The sequence below is a fragment of the Ruditapes philippinarum genome, unplaced genomic scaffold, assembly GCF_026571515.1.
Source record: "Ruditapes philippinarum isolate M1 unplaced genomic scaffold, ASM2657151v2 ctg855_1_1_1_1, whole genome shotgun sequence".
NCBI lineage: Eukaryota > Metazoa > Mollusca > Bivalvia > Venerida > Veneridae > Ruditapes > Ruditapes philippinarum.
In genome coordinates, this window is record NW_026863525.1 from 286,153 (window position 1) to 304,937 (window position 18,785).

Here is an 18,785-nt window from a genome sequence, read left to right on the forward strand (position 1 = left end):
TATTTTGTTTTTACTGAATTTGCCGCGCAGCGTCGCGCATTCTCCTTTATGACGTCATCGTATCATGACGTCACATCATCAGTTTTAAAATATAGTTCTGTTAAATTTCTCTAATTTTGTTACATTTTTTACATGATGTATGATAACAACGATTTTCTTTCCTAAAGAAGCAACATTTACATATGACGGCATTTCTTTTTGCATGTTATTCCATTCAGTTATCATATTTTTTCATCCGCATTCAGACATAGTCCGGCTACAGTGAAAATTATATTTTATAAATTTCACTAGTTGTTTTTCAGAATATAATCATCTGTTATATTACAGTAAAACACTGGAAAGCATGAAATAAGTATTTTTAATACCGGTTCTGTCCTACTTCCTTCGAGTAAGCATTACATATATGAAGGTAATATACGGAAATAACAGGGTTACATCTTAACATGCTAAAATTATACGCAGTGTGATTAATTTTACTGCTATTGCATTCCCCGGAGGAAAATGAAAGAATGTAGTCGCGCCACAAGCCAAATATTGTCCGAGTTTTAATAAAAATTGTATGGTGCTAAACTAAGCTTTTCTGGATTTGTTTCTTCTGAACAGTCATAAGCTGGGATGTCATCATAACACTAAACGCTTTTCACAATTTACATATCCCTATCGCGGGACAAATGTTTCCTAGAAATATGACAAATTTGCGCAAATTATGAATCCATAACTTCAAAACCTCACTTGTTTTAAAGTTATCAGTTGCAGAAATTAAATAAATCATTCGATAAATAAAATAATTGTGAAGTATTTTAAAAGTGCTTTTTCTTCCTTGGTAATGATAGAGAATACCATCATACTCATGTATAAATTAGATGGTATATACATATGAAATATTGCACAAGAATAAGATGTTTGTTTCCGACAGAAAACATGTGTACGCAACAATACAGTAATTTATTGCTTGCTGTGGTATTTTGTCTGTTAATGACACTCCGGAAATGTAGGTTTGTATTACTAAACAATCTGGATAAAGAATAAACTTCATTAAGAGAGGTAACATACTGCTTTAAAACTTTCTATATGTACGCTTGAAAAATTCAAACAAAGTTATATTACTTATATTGAAATATAGATAATTACAATACAAAACTTCCAAAATAGTCGTTGTCATACTCGATACTTGGATTTTAAGTCACAGCAGATAAAATCAAACTTGACAGTATTTTGTTAGTTCCTTTGTTAGTTAAATCCGGATTATAGATATACTGTTGTAGTTGTACTCTAATGAAATAATTGTTGATAAAAAAGGCTAAATATACTGTGCTTTAAACTATTTGTCCCATGCTTACAAATAAGTGTAATTGTTTTTTTCTATTGTTATGGTAATTATCAAATTTTCCTATTAAGAAAAATTATTGCAGACAATTTCAATAAATATTTGAAAGATTCACATTAGGAATTATAGCTTTATAAATAATCATGAATACAAAACACTTTTCATTCAAGTGTTTATATAATTCCTCGGGGAAATTGAAGCACGTGTTTAGAAAATAAATATAGAAGTCTGCCAGTATAAGCGTTTATTCTCAAGACTACAATTCCCGCTATACTAACGATCATTTAGCCCAATTAATATTAATGGCGAAACGCAATTGGCACTTATTAATTATATCATCTAATATTTGCATTGCGCTCTTCTACACTAATTTGAAACAATGAATGCTACATGCACCGAGAAGCTGTTGAAATTAAACTGAAATAAACACCGAATGAATTCATTAATAAATTTAACATTTTCTGCATTAAAATTTCACATCAAAGAGCTGATAGCAGCTGTTATGATTGATTTGAAATGAACTGTAAATATCAAATCATAAAACACCGTGCCTAAACAAAAAGCTTCTTTGAATAACAAAGGTTTCAATAATACATAACTGGGGCTTTTTAAAATTATGAATTCCCAATCTAAAAATATTTGAACTATGTTACTCTACTGTATAGATAGATGGGCTATATATCTTCTTTACTATTCATGAAAAATCAAAAACATTATTTTTATTGTCTGATTGTTAAAGATTACACAGACACAACGCTGTTTCTCTGTGCAGATAATGTGGTCAAATAAATTATATATAAACAATGTTAGTATTTTAAAGTATATTTATATCTGTGTCTAATTTTACGGTATTCTCCTACAAAACAGCGTTATTTTGTTAAAGGTTGTGGTGTTATCTGTGAACATTGCGTGCATGGAAACATCATCTCTGGTGACCTAGGAGGAATAACACTTAGAAATACATCAAATTCGAGTGAAAAAGGTCACTCATTAGCTTAACTGTTCCGTAGCATGAAAGTCTGGAATAAATTGAGCAAGTATGTGATAATTGCTATACAAATATTTCCTATAAAGGGAAGAATCAACAGTAATTGTAGAGGTGGCGTTACAATTATATAGAGACAGGAAACTTCAAACGGATACATTTTTTTCTCTTTGAGGATTTGTGTTAATGCTTTGAATTGTATATTTTTATAATCGTAATTTTAGAATTAAAAAAAAACAACAAAACAAAAACGCTTTATTAAAACACATAACCATACCGTTTATCATTCATTCTTTATTCATATCTGATTATCAAAGATTTATCATACATTTTACATGTTAAAGATGTGGCATTTTAAGTCCTATTCATTTGGTTACAATATTTTATGTTGAAGATCATGTATGTTATATTTCAAATTGTACCACACTTTAGTGAAATTTTATATATGTATATAATTATGCTTATAAAACAATTTTCAAACATCGAAGAATATGTAAAATATGTACTGCAAATATTTCATCACATTTAATATAATCGTTTAAATATATGCATTTATTTCTTATTTAAAAATTTGACTTAGACTTTATAAAAATAAATTTCTAATTACCTCCCTTTATTTTCATGAAATGTTACATTCGGTAATATCTTTATAAATAATGCTTTTTGGAACTTACAATATTGATAAATCTTAAAAATTGATAAATCATAAAAATGTGTTACAGGATCTTTAAGTATCTATTACAGATTGGCACAGTGTAATGTCAAAATCTTATAAAATATTTATCATAACCCTAATTAGTCCCTGCTGTACCGAATTCTTCTGACTGAATTAATTCTAGTCACTATGAGCAACATATATTGATTAGCTTTCATGCTGTTAATAAGAAACTGATATTCCTAGTTATATGAAGATAAAACAAATAAAGCAATAGCATTTCAATAACGAATTTAAGAAGAGCTCTGACAATTCTTCTTAATTCTTTGTATTCCACAAGGGAATCTTTTCTCCAAGAGTTGTCAAAAATGGGCGCCATCGAGGGGCTGTTTATATTCATGCCCAGTTAGATAAAGAAAAGTTTACCGCAAACAATAAAACTAAATTGATATTGAAGGAAACATTCTGGCACCATTGTTCTTTCCAGCGTCGTATCTGTCAATCTTATTAACAAATTATTCAAAAGATACACTTAAATCCTATAGATAAACAGAAATATATTTGACGTTGCATAATCAAATATTCACAAAATCTATTAAGTCTGTTGACATTTAAAATCCTTGTATTGTGTCTAATTTTTTGAATAACATAAAACTCTCTTTGAATTTTAAATTAAATGAGCCGCGTCATGACAAAACCAACATAGTGCGTTTGCAACCAGCATGGATCAAGACCAGCTTGCGCTTGCGCAGTCTGATCAGGATCTATACTGTTCGCTATCAGTTTCTATACTTGTTATAGAGTTGGTAAGCGAACAGCATGGATCCTGATCAGACTGCGCGGAGGCGCAGGTTGGTCTGGATCCATGCTAGTCGCAAACGCATTATGTTGGTTTTGTCGTGACGCGGTTCATTTAAAGCATCAAAACAATAATCGGAAAAGTCTTAGATTTTCAACATGCGTCTTGTCGAATGTTTTCAATGAATGCCTATCTATGTGGCAAACATACGACTGAATACCCGAAACCATCACGACTCTTCAAAAGATATGCATATATATTGATGCAAATGTACACAGTATATAGTAAATAGAACAAGATGGTGTATTTTATTATTAAATTTACATGCATCTGATACCTTTTTTATCCTTACAGCCGATGCGTCATATCTGATTTCCGTCTGGTACCTGATCATGTTGGAAAATGCGTAGCCATTATTTTATATATTCGATGACTTTATTTGACATTTATTAAATGTTATCAATCGTTTTCGTTTTTGGATTAAAAATGTTTGGTAATGTCATAAGATTGATATAAAATATTCAATAACAATAGGTGACAAGTGATTACTGACAATAGAGAAAATGAATAATGAGTCATTTTGCCGAGAATATTACGTCTGGTCTGGAATTATTGTATTTCATTTTTTTTTGCAGTTTCATATATTTGAGACTATAACAGGGTTTGTGTTATGTGTATCTCCGTATGTTCAATCAATTTTTTATAGTTTCAAATTATTCCCTAGAAATGTTTTAAGCTTTCTAAATATCTCATCACTGGCTAATTTACCTGAACCTTTTATCCTTTTGTTACTTTTTAAAAATTATTAAAAGTAAAAGTGATTTAGTATATACCAATTTGTTAATATTCCTTTACTTTTATGCCAAATAATTTTCACTGATACTTTCCTTCAGGTGTCATGCACTTAAACCTTTATCACGTTTGCCCTATCACAAGAAGGAATAATTTATTTGTTTTTCAGGGATAATATGCCTTTAAATCAGTCGGCTGTCTTCCTGTTTCTATCTTAACATTTCAGTGTTGGATTTTCTTTGCGTTTAGTTAGTGCTATAAAGGTTTAGTTCATGACACGTGATTTAAGCTTTCATTGTGACAGAAGGATTCTCTTCGTACGGCCTGATTGGTAAAGAAGTGTAGAATGAGATTCAAAATTCAAAAATAACAAATGTATTTATCTTCCATGACATTTATCTAAACGTTTCGTTCCTTTCTTTAAATATAAAGCTAAAGAACAACACTCTAATGCTTAATTACAAGCGGAACTTGGCTTGCCGTCTTTCTTGATCTCTTAGAGAATATGTGATTTACGAGTGAATATAGGCGGAAAGATAAAACGGGAAATGTCTTTAAGTTTAAATAATATACAAGACACCGCATTATAACAGTCGTGGGACATTTACAACAAGACTTTCACACAACTACCCTTTTGTCTTTGCACGTTCAGATAGGAAAAATAGGTTTCCTAAAGTTCGGTTGTTTTGGGAATATCATTCCCAACACTTCAGCCCATCAAACGCTTTGTATCAATTATGTACAAAGTAATTAAATAAACAGATTGCTGGGAAATAACAATTACTTCTCAGCTAGAATATACTTCTGCTAGGCAATTGTTTTAATTTGAGGTTTATAGCAGTTCTCTAAGAATATTTTACAACCTATGAAGTGGGTTATTATTTGTATGCTTTCAACAGGCATTTATTTGAAATACCGGAAACAAAGAGAATGTTAAATCTCATAAATTCATTTTTTATAATTGTCTCCTGTGTAGAGTAAAGTTGAAGTTAAACTAACTATAAAGATATTTTAGGATTTCAAGTAGATATTACACAATGCTTGTGGCGAAAATAAAAAAGCTTCCAAGTTTCAAAAAATTTCAAATATCAAGGATAAAATTGCACTGTAAGAAATATGTAAAATTAAGACCACAATTGATTTCAATTAATTTGATTGTGTAGGTAAATATATCATTTTCTTCCTATTATACAGGAGTAAAATATCAAAATAGGTAAACGTTTTTATCTGAAATGCAATAAACTATAATTAATTGCAAAAACATGTGTTACAAACTGATATTCCATTTACATACTTAGAGAAATACTATAATCATACATAACAGGCGTAACTATTGATTTTGAAGGTAATTTCTGAAGTATTATATCGGATGCATCTGTGCATTTTCGGTACATTTCCATTTTATTTAAAAGATTTTCAAGTGGTCACTTGATGAATATACGTAAGCAGAAATTCTATGTCAATAAAACATTTTCAAAGATATTTAAGCTTTGATAAGTAATCTATCCTAGGTAGTTAACACATTTTATTCTGAACAAATGGTCACTTGTTACCAAGCCAAGCCACACGGGAGCAATATGCCACACAAGATACTTTTTGTTCATTATCACATGAGTGCTGTTTTATTTTTAAAATAAATGTAATATGTTAACATGCAGCCTCATTTTTCTTCAACACGATGGTATAAAAAACCACAAACTTTGTCAAAAAAATGTTGTTGAATTAACAAAATTTTAATATATAGTTATAACATTGATGTAGTGTGTGTTATAAGCGGTGAAAAATAACATATAGTATATAATTAATGGTAAAACTATAGATAGCGGTATTGGAATTGAGGTGTACGGAATCCTTAAAGAACGTAAAAAAATGACAAAATTAGCAAATCCTTTCAAAGTGTGTACAGTTTTATCATTTAATGTCGCTATTTCTTATGATGTATATGCATGAAATAAATCAATCTATCGTGCTATTATTTATCCTATATCGAAATAAAGTATAACAGAACATAACAGTAAATATATTGTTACAACACGTCAAACATAGATCATTGTAAAGCAGCATTAACATGATTTCTACGTGAGTATACGACAGGAATATCATTGCCGGCAAATTGCAGACACTGAGAAGGTTGTTTGTCAAATAAACTATTTAATAAACAAATAAATTCAATTTGTGTAGCAGAAAGTCTGGTGTTGAAGACATAAAGGTTGGTAAGAATAAGAATAAAAACATCACAATTTTGATTTGCAAAGAAGTAAATAAGTGAGAATCATGTCGTTCTTACAATGGACGAACATGTACAAAGGTATTATAATATTTTACCAGTATTTAAGAAATACGTCCACAATGTGTATTTATAAGCAAGTTAACCTGGCTGTGTTATGAGTAACAGATACCGTACTTTCGTTAATTTATTCACAAGGGTAGTCCAAAATATCAGATTTTAAATTTACTGAAACAAAGACAAAACATATTTGAACTATGGAATAAATTAAATTGTTAAACAACAGGCTCAGTTTAATTAAGTCTGGTCATTGGGTCATATCAATAACTCTTCAATTTTGTTTTCTGATATCTAAGTGTTTATTCGCCATGTATTTATCTTGAAGTAAAATAGATGGAAAACGGAAATGATACTATCAAGTGTGACGCGTTCGTGATAACAAATGTAAATGAGAAGGAAATTTGCAAGTTTGCCACTAGCATCTGATGTATAGACTAAACACTGTTGGCAGTATTTTTGTAAAATATAAATCTAACTCCGCAAAGAGACTTTTAGTCTTTGCTCCGATATAAAGCATCAATCATTGTTTATCATACATTATTATACGTTGTTGACACGGCTGATTACACTAACTATATGTTGGTCTACTATTAAGTGTTATATTTACGATTCTACGGCTCAACAAATATTCAGGAAACATACTTTTATTTACTAAGTACACAAAGTTTCGGATAATATTACATCTGCAATAATTATTTCCAATAAATTAAGTCGAGTTAAGGAAAGTAGAAGAGAAGCTATATTAGGTTTCTCGTCTGGCCAGACACCTTGGCTGCGAGAGCGACCAATCTGTTATGCTAGACTGAAGGTAATTGGAAAAAAGAAAGTGATATGGCCAGTAATCAAACACAGGAAAGATATAAAATTTTCACAGGAAACGTCCGTCATTTTTAATCAAGTGTGATTGTTATTAAAATAGCTTCAAATCAATTTCAACATCGCAACGTTTGCTGTTTGATCAAGTATTTATGGAAAGATGGCATTCAAATACATTTGTCTTTTTGTTATGCTTCTTCCTATGTTTTCTTTCGCATAACTTTAAGTGTTAATTAATACTGCAAAAGTGATTTGTCCAGAAATAGAGGAGAAATGTATACATCAAAGATTTTCTCTTCTTTGATGCCGAAAACTATGAGAGAATGAGAAACAACTGTTTTATGATATTATTGATTGTTGCATCCGTTATCTTGGAATGTTTTATAATTATAAAGACTTCCGAAACTCATTCTCATATTAAACACAAAAATACAGTTGCAATATCTCATGGATTAAAATGCCAAAGAAATGAATATCAAATAAATTTTTGATTTTATGTCAAACGAAGTAGGGAATTAACTTAAAATTTTCATGTTTGATTTAGCTGGAATTTATTGCGAAACCGACGCGGTTCATATAATTAACAGTTTTGCGTTAGTGTGTTTTTCTTGCTTATCAAAACAAAGTATCAGTGCATTTTTATTCTCTAAAATAAATAGATCTATTTGCCAGGTAAAATATTTATCTTCGATAAATGGCACAGAACAAAATTTGAAAAGCTTTGTAAGATAACAAACAAATCGAAAAAGCAAAACTTTGTACTGATAACTTGAACAGTTTATTAGGAATATCTACCTAAAATATAGGAATCATAAACACACATGTCCCACATATAGATACAATTATAATATGATGGATGTTTTTGAACTCTATGATACACGATAACGTATTCTAAGGTTAACCAGCGATTAATAATTTATTTCCCCTTCCAAACTTACTTTGTTTGTTCTTGAAGCTACTTTGAAAATTATTAGAAACATTTCAGCAGCTTAGCTTATTGATTGAAAAGAATAACAGTTCTAATCAAAGCGTTTGATTTAAATTCCTTTGCTCATATATTATAAAATAGTAAAATAGACATAAATCACGAACAAATATGTATTTTCGCTTTGATCTCGGTAATTGAAGATGGAATTTATTAGACAAGGTCTTAATTGATCAAACATCATAGAACTGTGGATGAGTTTATAACGGTATTCATTAGACGATAATGTTTAACAGAATTTAAGATATAAACGCAGCACTATTTGTGCAATGAGTGTAAAATGCAGAAAAATATTTATAAACTGTTGAATTTATTTTACACATGCGTTTTGTCGTATTCGTTAAGTGTACTTCAAAAATTTGTGATTGTCAATATCTCATGACAAGTGCTTTATTTGCATTGAAGGCGCTAAAATGTTGTTTTAACTATGTCTCTGCTCTGATGATTCACAAATGCAACGTTTTTTATAATAGAAAATATCCATCTAGCGTATTTCTAAGAAACATGCTACAATAAATCGAGACAATAAAATCGTTACTGGGATACATTTTATACGTTCGACAGATACTGCTCTGTTTTTGATTTCCAATTGTCTGTGTTCGATCCAAGTAAATCTCAAGTTTTCTTTATAATTTGACTTAATTTGACAGAATTTAATACCATTTATGAGACGTACTCCTTTCTTTTGTTTACAAACTACAAACGGTTGCGTTTCTTCTCTAAGGAAATGTTCCCATGTGATAAACCCAGCAGTTAGCCTAAAATACTCGTAGTTACATTAACGTTTTACCAATTTGTAAATGATGTTAGTACTCATATTTATTACGTTAGATTAGTAAACTGTATCAGAAAATACATAAATACTATTTATTACAACTTTAAAATGATATATAGTATTTTTTAACCAAACAATTTTAACAATCTTTGTTGAACTTCAATACATTCTTATGAATATCATTAACATTATATGACGACAGTTTTATACAAATTTCAATGTTAGCGTTATACTTTACGCGTTTCTTTTTTCACTTCAAACCGTCTTTATTTTTGGTTTTTGATAAATAGAATATTGAATTCGTGTAAGTCATTACTGAATTTATTGAACTCGTTGAATAACATAATATTATGCTCGCCATAGGCTTGCACAATATTATTTCATTCAACTCGTTCAATAAATACAGTATTAAACTTAAACTCATTCAATATCATCTGTAAATATATCATAACTTGTATTTACAACAAGTGTGACTTATAGTTTCAAATATAGTGTTAAAAATGTTCTTTCTACGGCTCGTTAATGAGCGCAATAATTCAAATAAATTCGCTTAAATAGGAGTGGAAATGATGTCTGGTACATAGAACAGGGGACCTTATCCAATAAGTCATCGGTAATTGGTGAGATGAGGGCGACAGCAAATAATTCCTGAGATAATCTATCATTCTGCCAGACTTTACTTAAAGTCAGATTTACCGAATAAAACACTATACATGTTCATACGATGAAGGGTTATATGTCAAAATAATGTTAGAGATTTTTGTCAAATATATAGATAACGTCGACTTTAGCGCAGCACGTTTTGACTCAATGTCAAATACAGGCAAAAAAATAATCATTGCCAGCTTTGGTCGTTTTTTATTAACAGAAGCGTGCTTAGAATGTCTGCAAAATGGGAACTCTTCCGCGTTAACATTTTTAATATACGCATGAGTCAACATTAAGCTTAACTTTTCTATTATAATATTCTCCGAAACCATTTAACTTGTCAACAGTATAGTTAAGCTTTACTTTTACCTACTTCACATTTCCCAAATTAAAAATAATGAAGTTTAAACTGCTTAAACATTGAACACCAGGAAAAAAATCGACAGCACATATCCACCAGGCAAATGCTTGACATAAACACATTTCCTTTGAAATTAATTATAAATTCCTAACATATGTTATTAAGTAAATGTCAAGCAAGAAAATTACATCTATGATGTATATACTAAAATCATGGAATATATTATTAAATTGATTTATCTTTGGTTTGCAAACAAACAAAGTCAGCTATATAAAAACAATGTCAGTATTTAACAGCAGTCAGTAACACTTCGTCTACCATACATAAAAATAGAATAAATGGTAGTAATATATATTAAAAGATAAAAAGGAGTAGGCAACAGGGATATATACACTCACGCCATCTATATCAGGTTGTATAGCTTCTTCATTAAATTACATGCAGCAAAAAAAGCACGTTTGTGCTTAGTAAGATTATATTTCGACTATTTATCTCGCCATCTTATCCCTAAATAAAACATATTTATCAAAGAAATGCCTTCCAAACAATATCAATATTTAATACTCTAAACAAAACGGATCATCACCCTTCTGCAATTCCAAACTATGCTGTTTTACACTTTAAAGACAACATTTTTGAGAAATAACTGAACTGGTATTATGTGTATCGTCGTTATTGCATTCACTATGATTTATACACGGAATTTCAGATTTTGTACTCATAATTTACAAAGAAAGAAATTATTTTACAACATTAAGTTTCATGTTTCTTTATAAATACCGTAGTCTAATTGAAAGAAAAAGTTTTACGTAAAAGAATCTCTAATTGAAAAATATTCAATAGACGCCAAAGAACTGCACTCTATTTGTCTAAGAAGAAACACACAAATTTGTAGAAAAGACAGTTGTAAGGTTGCTTTATGTAGAAAGAAATACATTTGGCCTTAAGTGAGGAGATATTCACGGCGATGTAATAATAAGTTTTTGAGGAAGGATAATTGACAGGGTTTTGCTGCTCTAACACTACCGGTAAGATTAACGATCAATATTCATTAGCAACTATCTGATATATGTACAGATAATTGGAATCGCTTTATCATATGTGCTACGTTAAAATGCAGACTGTGTCCACGTATTTTTATATGCTTTTACAAAAAGAATGGTTATGAACTATCAGTATTTCATATTTAAATATTCAAGCTGCTTACAGCCATTTAAACACATCTTCTAAAAGGATTAAACACTGTTGAGGCCGTTTTACTTGTCCATTCTACTGAACAAAAATATTCAGAACTTGAAAAGAATAAAATGCATTTAACTTGAGGGAAATAATTTCTCTTCAGTCTGCAAATTATTTTTTTATCAATTTAGTTAAAAGCATGCTTTCAATTACTAAAAATCAAACAATTCAGTTGAATTGTATCTTGAAGTGCATTTTGGTTTCTGTTCTGAAAAATATTACGGTTGAAGTACAGTCCATTACACAGAAGAAGTGTTTTCCGAAATATCACAGTGATATAAAACGTGTGATGATAAGAATATGTTTTGAAATAGACGGTTCTCTTTTGTTCTGAGATTTTAACTTGATATTTGGTACAAATAAATATATCTCGAGAAAAGAAGTTGTAAAATGTTAATCAACAATTATGTGCTGTTGTCTGTTAAGTGCCTCTTATTATAACTTAATAAATACTAAATACCACGAATGTTTACAAAGCTTTATTTAAACTGGATACTTGCTGTTATACTATAGATGTGATACCAAAGTGTATAATGTAGTAAATCATGTTTCAAAAGTCCAAAATAGCGTTAAATATACATTCCCAATCCCGATAAGGTAGATTTGGTTAATTTGTATACTTTATTTCAATATGAAGAAAAACTGCCATTAAATTTCAATTCCTTTTACATGACATTTAAGGCTTTGAAACTAATTTTGTAAATAACCGAGTAGAAATGATTTGCACCATTAGCGAGAGACAATGGGAAACTATTATAAATGAGACAATTCTGTCTTTATGTTCAGATTAATTATAATGCAATTTAAAACGCTGCAAATTTCTCGTATGAAGTTAATTTCTCTTTTATATCAATTTAAGTATTTACCGACACGTACTTATTCTAACGATTTTTATAGTCATTTTATGTCATAAATATTTCCCTTTTTATAAAATTGGACGTGCTTTTTCGTTATTTCATATATATGTATTTAACTTATAATCTTGCATTTATTTTATAAAACAGCGATTGTGTTCAATCAAGCCAGGTAACAGACAAGGTGTTCATGTTCAGTAGAAAAGTGCACAACAAACAATATTTGCGGATTGTTCTAAATCGTCGCCTTATTCTAAAAATGTCCTAACTCCATTTTTACCAAAAATGAGATAACTGCATATTTATTTTAGTATTAGTTTGTTCTATCTCCAAAACAAAACATGTAAAGATTTACGTCATACTTTTGTAGATATAGCGTCTGTATTTTGTTCTATGTCCAATGGAAAGCTTTGCTTTTAGCCTTTTTTCGTCGTATCTCCAACTAATGTAACACTTTTAGGCTAATCTTTCGTGCCAGCCAATCAAGTTGAAAAATATATGTCATGTGACCTGAAGGGGCCTGACAATATAATTGTTCTAACTCCAGTGATAACAACAACGATCGTATCTAAATCAGCCAGCTAACTAGGAAATTAACAGTTAAAAAATGATTTCTGAAGAATGTAAGTAATATATTTTAGCTTTTATACGTTTTATAAGTGAATTTATATTTTGCATTAGTATTTGTTTCATCGTATAACGATTATTTTATATATATTTCTCAAAGTTTGACAATCACATAATTTCGGATAACCATATTCGGATATTCGTAAACTATTTGGAACTATTTGGAGTATCAAACATTGTTGTTGTTTAATTGTTAATGCTATTATTTTGTCCATTTCAGGTCAAACTTACTTATATTATCAGACGTTGTCCTAACAGAAATGTTGTCTCTTAGAACTTGTGACTGCAGTTAGCAGAACTTCCACAAAACTATGGAATTTTATATCAACAACATCAAGTCTGTGGGGAAATTTTGACTTGCCATCAGTTTCAGATAAATCATTGTTTCAAGTCTTAAAATATTCACAAAAGATTTAGATATTTAACATTCCAATAGGATCGGAATACCACTGTCTTGTCCAAACATAGATTTTAAGTTTGCATGCGAGTTTCAGTGTTCTTCGGGTCATCAATGATTATATTTATTAGATAATAGCAGAATTCTTAAAGCACAATACGGCATGATCTAAAATGTTGCCGGCTCGGTTTGATTTAGCCTGTTCATGGACGATATTATTAGAATGTCTAGTATCTACGTTGTGCGACAAACACCAAAATGGGAGATCGCAAAATTCACGGGATGTAAAATCTTGAAAACGACCATTTTGCAGTCTTGAAAGATTGTTAAGAACTTGAGCAGATATTTTTTCATACGCTGATATTAAACCACAAACAATACTTGAGACTTTGAGAGGCGGTATAAATGCATGTGGTTTTGACTTTAATTGTGTGAATTAAAAAAAAGTGTTCTTGTTAATATGATTTTGATATGTTTTCATTTAATCACAATATTAGAGATGGTTACAATGATTTCATTTTCATAACGGTACAAAATATGTCAGTTTGTTTTAGCAAGTTCATTGATTAAACATTTTGTGAAATGTTTGTTTTTCTTTTTTATGGCACACTTTTATATTGTCATTGTCGAGAAGGGCCCAAGTTGGAGTTCACGTGAATGAATTTACACTTTGACATAGTAATTTACAAAGATAAAGTGATTCAGTGTCAGCGGTTCAACCACTCTGGCTGAAAATGTTCTTTAGAATATAAAAATCTACTAATATTCTATAGTAAAATTATTACTCTTAAAAAGTTCTAACTCAAAAAATATTTACAATTTTAGCCTTACTTTGTCATATCTCCGCAAACTCATTTTTAGAGAAATTTTTTTATCTAAAAATAAACATTTTTGGTCTATCTCCAAATATTTTTTTTAATTTTTTCAATTACTGCAAATTATAAAGGTATATAACAAAGTGCTTTCATCACATGTGGGCATAAATAATACCAATCCAGAAGTCCACACTGTTAGGAGTTATTAAATAAAAGTTACAAAGTCTTGAACCTTTAACCCCTTTTTCCCAAAAAAGAGGAAATTGTAGATACACCATTTTTAGAATAGGGCGACGAAATGCATGTGCACAACAAATTTTAATTGTTACTGGGATTTGTTTTCAATTGAATCACATAACAGACAATATTCTAATAGTGGTATGTCATAAATGAAATGAAGTTTTTCATACAATGCGTATCTGTCCCAACCCTCTTATTACATTTACATATGATTCATTCTCTGTGATCAATCGTTTTATTTTATTTTTTGTGCATTATTGTAAATTTTATAATATACTAGAATCCGAGCCATTTGCATACCTGTAATGAAATTTATACTTGTACAGTGATATGCTGCTATTATTTTTTTCTTTTTACCTTCGTGCATCGTTCTTAAACGTTGTAAGTACGGAATAAAAAAGATGACTATAAATGAACATAACATTGTTAGAAAATGTGCTTTTATGAATGTTTAAACATCGGTGAAGCAGTAAATTATCACTATTTTTGAAATTTAACTTTATTTTAGTTGCATAAATATCTCATACTTGTACGCATTCTTTTTTGTTTATTATGTTAGTTGATTTAGTTAAAAATGAATACTATTTATATACTTAAATATTTTACATATTTAAATTAAGTCACCCTGAACAATAAAACATGCATTATGTCTTCTTACATCCGTTTATAGAAATGCTAGCATTATTCTTCTTTTCATCATGACAGTTTGTTGCTGCGAACTGCTAAAAACACAACTTCCCTTGAGGAAATTTCGCATCCAAACAGCTATTTATCACATATTTAGAGTAGTAGACGTCTGTATTCAATCAAGGGCTCGTAACAGGACATTTATTGTGGTGACATTCATCATTCACTGGAAAAATGCTGAATAAGGGAATATCCTTATTGTTAATTAGAGAATCCAAAGAACTTTCCTGCCAACTGTTCGTCTTCATTAATTGTAAGAAATTTCAAAATAATTCTATTATCTTAAGTTAAAATAATTCTATCATCTAAAGTTGAAATAATATTCTAAGCTAACTACATTGTTAACTTAAATATAAATACTTAGAAATAATATTTTACTTTTTTTATATAAACATAGTTGAATTGAAATATATCCCATATTTATGTTTATTTATACTCAGGAAAATAAATCTGTTATATAAATCTTAAAGCATAAGGTTTGATTTTATAACAAGTCAACAGCTCTTTTAGCAATATTATACATGCAATTTAGACCTTTTTCAATTCTAATATGAAAAATGATGATATACTTACAATCAAACAGAGCACATTGAATACGTTGCTTATTCTCTAGGTTTCCAGAATGGATAAGAGGCGAATTGTGATGACTATCCTTTTCTACAAAGCCTTTTACTCCTTGATGAGTGTATTTCCTTTAGAGTCATTTGACGGGTTTTAATTGAAACACTTTCAAAATATCTAATTTTCTTTTAACTAATTTAGACTTGATAATCCCTATTAATGTTACAAACAAAAGAACAGTTACAGAAATCTAAAGAAATACTCGTTACAAGCAACTTTTCTATAAATCCATTTCTGTTCGTACAACTACTGTTATTAAGCTAGGTCGTTGAAACATCTGTAGAACTGAAAACCTGCACAGTAATAGTCTCTCTTAGAACGTAATGATACAACTTTACAATCTACATAGTTTCTTGAAGCTCGCTTGTATGCTCATCTTGCTGTTATCTTCAACTTATTACTGAGAAAAAATTAACACAAAAATAAACGCCACATAAGCGTTACTAAGCAAGCATTTCAAATTTTCCAAACACGAATGCGAAAACTTAAAGATCGTATTCAAATTATTCAAAGCCGCTTACTGCAACTGACATTTCATTTTACATCAGCCAAACTGCCAATGCTATTACATTCAATAAATCGCACATACGGCTCCTTGTAAGCTGGCATGTATGGAAATAATCGCATCAGCTTTGCCTGTATAGCCTTTGACCATTGCGACGTGTATCGGATTTTGATTGGCCGAGAAGAATAGAGCGTTGACGTACGAAAGAATTCCTCGGCACATTGATAGACAACGGCTTTTCCGATAAACTTAATAAAGAAGCAATGCAGAGGAATATTTTATATAATTCCGATATCATTTGCTAATCTATTTGTTCATTTAAGATGTTCTATTACTAATTACCAAAAATGGCATAAACTATTGCAGGAAATACCGTTTGAAAGGTAGTCTTATAGGTGGTATTTTGTAGAGTCTATGATATTAATTAAAACTTTTACATAACACCACTGAATTCACGTTTAACAGTAGTTGCTTTAAGTTTATAATTATTTTCTTTTCAAAAATGAAATAATGAAACAACTACACAACGTATAAAAATCTCTTTTTTAGCAATAGCTTCGATTGTGTTAAGAATTTCGTCTCAAAATTAAACAATTTAAGAAATGGACTATGCTAGTTTGCAACTGATTGTTGTGTTGCAAGTTATTCGCTGTATGAATGGATAGTGACAACGTTTCGACTTTACCAACTTTTTGGGAAAAAAACTTTTATTTTGTTATGTGCTAAGATTTACTTATTATTTATCATACCAATGCACCTTTGAAAACTATTAACGAAATGGACCCAAACTAAATACACTTTTAATTCTTATTTAAAATTTGAATTGACCAATAATGCAATAATAGAAGGTATGAATACCATAGATAATTACGCTAATAGTATCAAGTATAATAGGTGCCTCGACAGTTTTGTTCGCATGAAAGAATACAACGTTTTTCATACCTAAAGCAGAGAGAGACAGGCGACATAAGTAGAGTACCTTACAAAAAGTTAAAAATATGTTTAGGGAATAACATATGAACAACGATAGGACTTCTTGGAATATTCAAAGTAAATAGATAGTTTTAGCGTGTTGTAATTCGGGTGTTTGTGCATTCAAGCCAATATATTGTTTTTTATTTTGTCTATTTTATTTTGTCTGCGTATGCGATAGTATGAATTAACATTCATTGTGAGTATATAATTTTATACGAATCTTTTCCGTAAAGATGCCATGAAATTCACCAAACGCCTTCATCTTACATAACCTAAACCTGACAGTCATAATTTGATTAAATTCGACGGATAATGAATACAAAGAAATATGTAAAACAAAGTCCTTTGTTTCCCTTCTATAAATATCAATCAATATATTTGATTCGGGGAGGCTACCGAACTAGTATATTATCGTAATTGTTATCATTTATAACATTTATGTAAATAAGCGGTTTATACTGGCAGTTCTAATATTTTAGATATGAATGTTCGATTATGAAACATTTCACGTATTTTATTTCTGTTTAGCTTATTTACATGAACAAATTGCTTTATTAATCGTGGCTAAAATATTTTAAAAAATGGTCAAATGTTTTTTAAATGTGCGTCTTAGAGATTCAGTATCAGACTTTATTCAATAAATTAAATTACTTAAAGAGCTATTTTGCTATATTTATATATATTCTACAAAACGCATTTCAAATTTGTTTTTACTTAAAGCGGACATTCACGCTTTTAATTATAAATAAACTCCATTTTATGACATGTTAAGCATAACCGATATAATAAACGCTAAGATGTTGACATTTTCATATCAAATTGACTAATGACAGTTTTAATTTTTGATATCTTTATTGTGTCCAGTTCTGCCGTACTAAACAAACTAAAATTCCCATTTCACAATATTTTTCTATTAACAGGTCGTCACATTTTGCAACATAATGTTATAAAAGTGTAGTACAAAAATACAAAACAATTTTCTATTTTGTTTCATGTGTAAAAAGCAACAGGGAATATTGATAAACGTTATTTTGCGTTGTCGTTTCATTAATAATAGAACGTATTTATTTGAAATATCTATTTAACCTTCCTGGAATTATTCTTTCGGGAATACTAATGTAATAGTTAAAACATGCCTACATGCACATTTCTTTGCAACATGACACACGTATACATTTGTATATTCCTTTATGTAACCTTGGTGTGTAGGGCATTAATTAATCAAACTTTAATGTCCAAAATGATTGCAATCAAACGTATCTATGTATTTAAACAAAATTAGTTATCTACTTTGTTACAACAAAACATGACGTTTGTTGAGTGCAAAAAGATTTCATTAATTGATTGAATTTCGTAACACTTACTCTTAGACTACTACAAAAACTATATTTTGTT

The 18,785-nt window shown here is 29.6% G+C and overlaps 1 protein-coding gene across 1 annotated transcript in view; it reads right to left on the reverse strand.

Moving 5' to 3' along the window:
* LOC132722304 (allatostatin-A receptor-like) overlaps positions 1–16,585 on the reverse strand; it is a 38,703-nt gene extending 22,118 nt beyond the window's left edge. The window contains exon 1 of the mRNA XM_060706774.1: positions 15,863–16,585. The gene's annotated coding sequence lies outside the window, so the exon portion shown is untranslated. The remainder of the gene's footprint in view (positions 1–15,862) is intronic.
* Between the last annotated feature and the right edge of the window lie 2,200 nt (positions 16,586–18,785).